Here is a 5834-nt window from a genome sequence, read left to right as displayed (position 1 = left end):
CTGGGAGTAGAATGGAGTAGCTCTGGAGGTAGCAGTTGGGAGCTGGCCTTGGGTTCCTGGTCGACAGGGCAGGGTACACCATAGGGTCACAGGGCCTGGCCCCCTCTCTAGCAGCCGTTGGCCCACAGGCTGCCCAGCTGCCCACCCACAACCCGTACCTTTGGGCAGCCCCAGCTGCTGCAGTTCACTGGACAAGCATCCGCCATCCACACTGTGCTTGGCCACACTGGAGAGGACGAAACTCAGCACTGCCACTGTGGCCTTCACATCGCCTGACTCCGAAGGACCTGTGGGTGGGACAGGGGGTGTCACTGTGGGCCCAGCCACCTCCCTGTTGCCCTCTTAACTTCAGCTCAAAGCTCCCATGCACCCTGGAGACACAGGCACTGCTACTGCTACACCAGGAGCTGGCAGAGAACAGGAAGGTGGGACTGTCAATGTCTTTCTTTCCCTCATGCTTCTCCACTAGGGAAGGTAAGTTAAGGATGCTGCTGGGAGCGGTGGGGGGGCCTCTGTACCAGGCACCAGGCCGAGGTCCCAGGGTTGCCTGGGGCCTGTGGACTCAGCAGAGTACTCACCAAACTTGGCATCAGCCGTGAGCTTCAGGATCTTTTCTTTTCACACTGTAGAGGAAGGAGACCTTTAGCGGGTGTCAGGCCCCTGTTCACCAGCCACTCATCCACAGCCTGGATCCTGTGATAAGGAACAGACAGGCTGGAAAGAAGTATGGGAGGTGCCCAGAGAGGTTGAGAGGCTGATTCACCCATCTCCCTGGGCCTAGTGCAGAGTTTCAGGGCACTGGGGGTCATAAGGTCATGGGACAATGGAGTGCTGGGTCTTGTACTCATATCAATCCCCCATTACAGCAGCTCCTTTAGTTCCTGGCTGCAGAGCAGCCACAACTTCACAGAGGACTGCAAGGGAAGTCCTTACATCAGCCAGGCTGGTGACCCTCACGCCTCCTTCCTGGGGACTGGCTCAGAGCAGGCCAGCCACTGATCAAGGTCACAAAGCATGGTAGCACAGGCTGAGAGCACTGAGGCCCTAACCCCAGAGAAACCTCACCATCATCTAAACCCACAATCCCCAGCCCAGCGCCCCTCCTCCACCCAGAGTAGACCCTGTGCACTCAACCATCTTGGCCAGCGTGCTGATCTCAGCCAGGACCCAGTCGCGATGGTCCAGATCACCACAGAGCTGGAACCTCTGCAAGGGAGGGAGGCAGGTAATCAGGCTGGAGGGAGGGCTGAGGTGTGGCCAGGATCCATGTGTCTCCCACACTGCTGCCCAGCAGGGACCCCTGGTCCCCATCATAGGTGGATACCCTCTGGCCTCTTGTTCTCCCCTATCACCAGGCTGTTGAGTGAACTCTCTCCTGACCCACCCTGCCACCAAACCCTGCTCTGAGGTCTACTCCAGGCATTCGTCTGCTCAGCAAACATCAATTGAGTGCCTTCTCTGTGCTAGTTCCCACTCTAAGTGCTGGGGGTACAGCAGGGGACAAAACAAAAGTCCTGGGCCTCACAGAGATAAGTGACCTCTCACCTCTTCCCCATACTCACACACACTCCAGCCACTCTGGCTTCCTTGCTGCTGCCCAAAGATGCCAGCCTTGCTCCTGCCTCCACGCCTGCTGCACTCTGTGTGGCTTGCTATCCTTTATTTCATTCCACTCTCTGCTCAAGTGACACCTCATCAGACCAGTCCCCACCCCCCACACTTTTTGTTTTTAAAGACAGAGTCTCCCTCTGTTGCACAGGCTGGAGTGCAATGGTGCAATCTTGACTCACTTCAACCTCCGCCTCCCAGGTTCAAGCAATTCTCCTGCCTCAGTCTCCCAAGTAGCTGGGACTACAGGCATGTGCCATCATTCCTGGCTTTTTTTATTTTTAGTACAGACACGGTTTCACCACGTTGGCCATGCTGATCTTGAACTCCTGACCTCAGGTCATCTGCACACCTCAGCCTCCCAAAGTGCTGGGATTACGGGCGTGAGCCATTGCACCCTGGAAGGCCGGCACTTCTTGATCATACTTCCTAAAATAGCCCCTCACACAAGAAAATTTTGGGGGCCAGTGGAATGCTCATTATCTTGATTGTGGTGATTCAAGAGCCAGGAAGATTTGGTCTTTACTTGTGCAGCTTCATCTTTCTCTAACCTCCAGATGATACTCTCCCAGCTATGGGAAATGCATTCATTCCTGGGGAGCCATACTCTCTCTCACCTGAATTCTCTGCACATGCTGTTCCCTGTCTGAAGACACATGCCTCCCACCCTTGCCTCCCAACCCCCGGTACACAAACCGTACTTCAGTCAGCCAGCTTCTCCATCCGTCTTTAAGGTTGATGGCATCCTCAGGAAACCCCCTTAGCACTACACGCAAGGCGCAATTAGGTCTCTGCCCCTGGAGCCTTAACTATGACTGCCAATTCAGGCCTCCGATTTCCCCTTCCCTAGGCAGCTCAAGTCCTCCCAGTGCCTAGCACACTACATGGTATAGACTTGGCGCTTACAACGTAAGGATGGATGGATTTGATGAATGGATAGGTAAGTCTCAACCCCAAAACTACTACTTTCTGGGTCTGGAAAAAGCGGAGGGTCTTCCTAACAGTGTGGAAGAGGGAGCCTGATGGTAAGCACGTTCTTGTACAAGCCCCACAGCAGGGCTGGGGAAGAGGGTGTCCTTGGGAGGTCCTCTTGGGGCTGGGGAAGCCCTGAAAGAACTCCCAGCTCCAGACAAGCCCCATTTCCTGCCCCGGGAGGCAGGGGCCCTTCCTTCCGCCAGGGAAGCACGGGGACTCTAAGCCCGCCGGCCTGCTCTGTCTTACTTGTCACCCACCCCCGCCTCCGCCTCGGGGGCCGGGTGACAGTGGACTTTTCTCTACCAGACCCACAGCCCTCACGCCGGCACACAGTGTGTTTGCGGAGAGGCCAGTGCAGACAACTTCCCCACCGTTTGCCGAGCCACTGGCCCCCTCTCATTCCCGCACCAGCATCCCCCGCCTCGCTTCACTCGGGTGCCTCAACCTCGCGCTGGGGAGCCAGGGCCCGGGAATTTCTTTTTCCCGTTCGGCAGGGTCAGCTGAGTCCAGGATCAGGTGACTGGGACTAACGGCCTCTGGGAGGGCGGGGCCTACTCGACTGAGGCTGGGAGCGACCGCAGCCCACGGGAAGTGCGGGGAAGGATATGCTGGCGTCCCCTCCTCCGTCTCCCAGAATCAGTCCCTGGAGAAAAACCAGTGCCAACCGCCCGTTTAACTGACAGTGGAAGTTACTTCATTTGTTTAAGCGGGTAGGATCCCGGGAGCCAGGGAGATTCAGGTCATTGCCATGTTTTCCACTGTTAAGCGAATAGCATTATACACAGCTGCGGACTGTGGCAAAAGACGTTTTTCAAACTATTGAAATATACTACACATGCAGAAAATTGTACCTATTAGAAATATACAGCTTAATAAGCTTTCATCAACTGTGGACCTCACATAACCAGCACCCAGATAAGGAAATAAACCAGATAACTTCTTTAAGTGCGTGGGGATTTCATTTCATTTTGATGAATCATCTAGGTGCCTAGCAAAAAGGGCTGTCATAATTAACATGCTCAGGAAAACTCCCTACAGCTGTAACATCGATAGAGGCTTATCTTAATTCTTGCCAATCTGATGGGGAAAAAAAAAATCGGTTGCTTAGATTGCAGTGGTAGTCTGCTGACTGGTAGCTTTGAGCTAATGGGTAGTTTAGAACAACTAAGTTTCCAACATTGATTTGAAGAGGCAAAAACAAAAAGACAAATCAACAACAAAAATACATTAGAGAATAGACTAATAACCAAAGAAGAGCTTGAATACAGTCGTCCCTTAGTAACCTCAGGATATTGGTTCCAGGACCCCAGAGATACCAAAATTCACAGACGCTCAAATTGCTGATAATAATATAGCATAGTATTTGCATATAACCTATGCACATCCTTCCCTATACTTTAAATCATCTCTAGATTACTATAACCTAATACAACGTAAATGCTTTGTAAATACCTGTTACAAAGTATTTGTAAATTTTTGTTTTTTATTGTTTTACTTTTTCCAAATACTTTTGATGCACAGTTGGTTAAATCCAAGGATCCAGAACCCGAGGATACAGAGGGCTGACCGTAGTTTGAGCTCTCTCCTCAATTCCATGCCCATCCCATGCACCAGGTGCAGCTGGGTTGACTGTTGCAGGCTTTCAAGTTTTCAAAAGACAGAGCTCATGACAAGTAAACTGCTCTATAGAATAGAAAGAGATGGAAAGTGTCCCAATTCATGGTAAAATTGAGCTCATTTCTGAAGAGTTCTTTTACAAATCATAAGCGCTAGCCTGTTGAAAACAAAAGTATGTTAAGTTACTAGACTATCCTTCATCATATCAAAGAAAAATTTTAAGAACATAAGACTTGTAATCATAGCACTTTGGGAGGCCAAAGCCAGTGGCTCACTTGAGCCCAGCATTTCTGGACCAGCTTGGGCAACATAGGGAGACCCCAGTCTCTACAAAAAATTAGCCACTTGTGGCCGGGTGCAGTGGCTCACGCCTGTAATCCCAGCACTTTGGGAGGCTGAGGCGAGCGGATCACGAAGTCAGGAGATTGAGATCATCCTGGCTAACACAGTGAAACCCCGTCTCCACTAAAAATACAAAAAATTAGCCAGGCATGTGAACCTGGGAGGTGGAGCTTGCAGTGAGCCGAGATAATGAGATAACGCCACTGCAGTCCGGCCTGGGCAAAAGAGTGAGACTCCATCTCGAAAAGAAAAAAAAAAAAGAAATTAGCCACTTGTGCTGGTGCACACATGTCATCCCAGCTACCTAAGAAGCTGAGGTCAGAGGATCTCTTGAGCCTGGGAGGTGGAAGCTGCAGTGAGCCATGATGGCACCACTATACTCCATCCAGCCTGAGCAACAGAAGGGGAGCATCTCAAAAAAGAAAAAAAAAAAGGAAAAAAAAATGCTGGGTGCAGTGGCTCAAGCCAGTAATCCCAGCACTTTGTGAGGCCAAGGCAGGCAGATCACCTGAGGTCAGGTGTTGGAGACCAGCATGGCCAACATGGCAAAACCTGTCTCCACTAAAAAATAAAAATAAATAAAAAAAAAAAAAAGTAGCAAGGCATGGTGCTGGGTACCTGTAATCCCAGCTACTTGTGAGGCTGAGGCACAAGAATCGCTGGAACCTGGGAGGTGGAGGTTGCAGTGAGCTGAGATTCCACCACTGAATTCCAGCCTGGGCGACAGAGTGAGACTCTGTCTCAAAAAAAAAAAAAAAAGACGTAAGAATGGCTCAACTTTTGTTCCATGCTATCAGTAGCTTAAAGAAGAGAAAAATGGATAGATTTGGAAAACCATTTTTTATTTAAAAAGAAAATTAGGAAGATGTATTTGAAGTGTATTTGAAAAACAAAACAGCAAATTTAACATCACACAGACAAAATATTTAAATTCAGAAATGATGTTAAAAGGTGGGTGGCGTGCTGGGCCCCACACCAGAGTTTCTAACTCAATAGGTCTGAGGTGGGGCCTGAGCCTTGCATGTCTGTGTTCCCAGATGATGCTGATGCTTCCAACTTGAGACTATGCTTTCAAAACCACTAATGTACGGAAATATCCAGAGAATATATTATGAATATACTTGAGAATATGTATATATGTTAACTTACAGATTTCTGTCCAGTAGAAAAGATAACTCCCAAAGAGGACAGTTTTATTCCCAGATGACTCTTTTTTTTTTTTTTTGAGTCAGAATTTTGCTCTGTCACCTAGGCTGGAGTGCAGTGGCATGATCTTGGCTCACTGTAGCCTC

The 5834-nt window shown here is 49.9% G+C and overlaps 1 protein-coding gene across 2 annotated transcripts in view; it reads right to left on the bottom strand.

Moving 5' to 3' along the window:
* Window positions 1-578: 578 nt before the first annotated feature.
* LOC712182 (uncharacterized) overlaps window positions 579-5834 on the bottom strand; it is a 60397-nt gene continuing 55141 nt past the window's right edge. The window contains exons 6-7 of one of the 2 annotated variants that reach the window (XR_013395727.1): window positions 1135-1206; window positions 579-693 (exon numbers count right to left, since the gene is read on the bottom strand). The gene's annotated coding sequence lies outside the window, so the exon portion shown is untranslated. Of the gene's footprint in view, window positions 694-1084; window positions 1207-5834 lie in introns of those variants that run through there. The other variant, XM_077939785.1, reaches the window with a different exon arrangement.

Source organism: Macaca mulatta, chromosome 7, assembly GCF_049350105.2.
Source record: "Macaca mulatta isolate MMU2019108-1 chromosome 7, T2T-MMU8v2.0, whole genome shotgun sequence".
In the NCBI taxonomy this organism is placed as follows: Eukaryota; Metazoa; Chordata; class Mammalia; order Primates; family Cercopithecidae; genus Macaca; species Macaca mulatta.
Note: the sequence above shows the minus strand (reverse complement) of the source record. Positions and strands in the feature narration are given on the sequence as shown.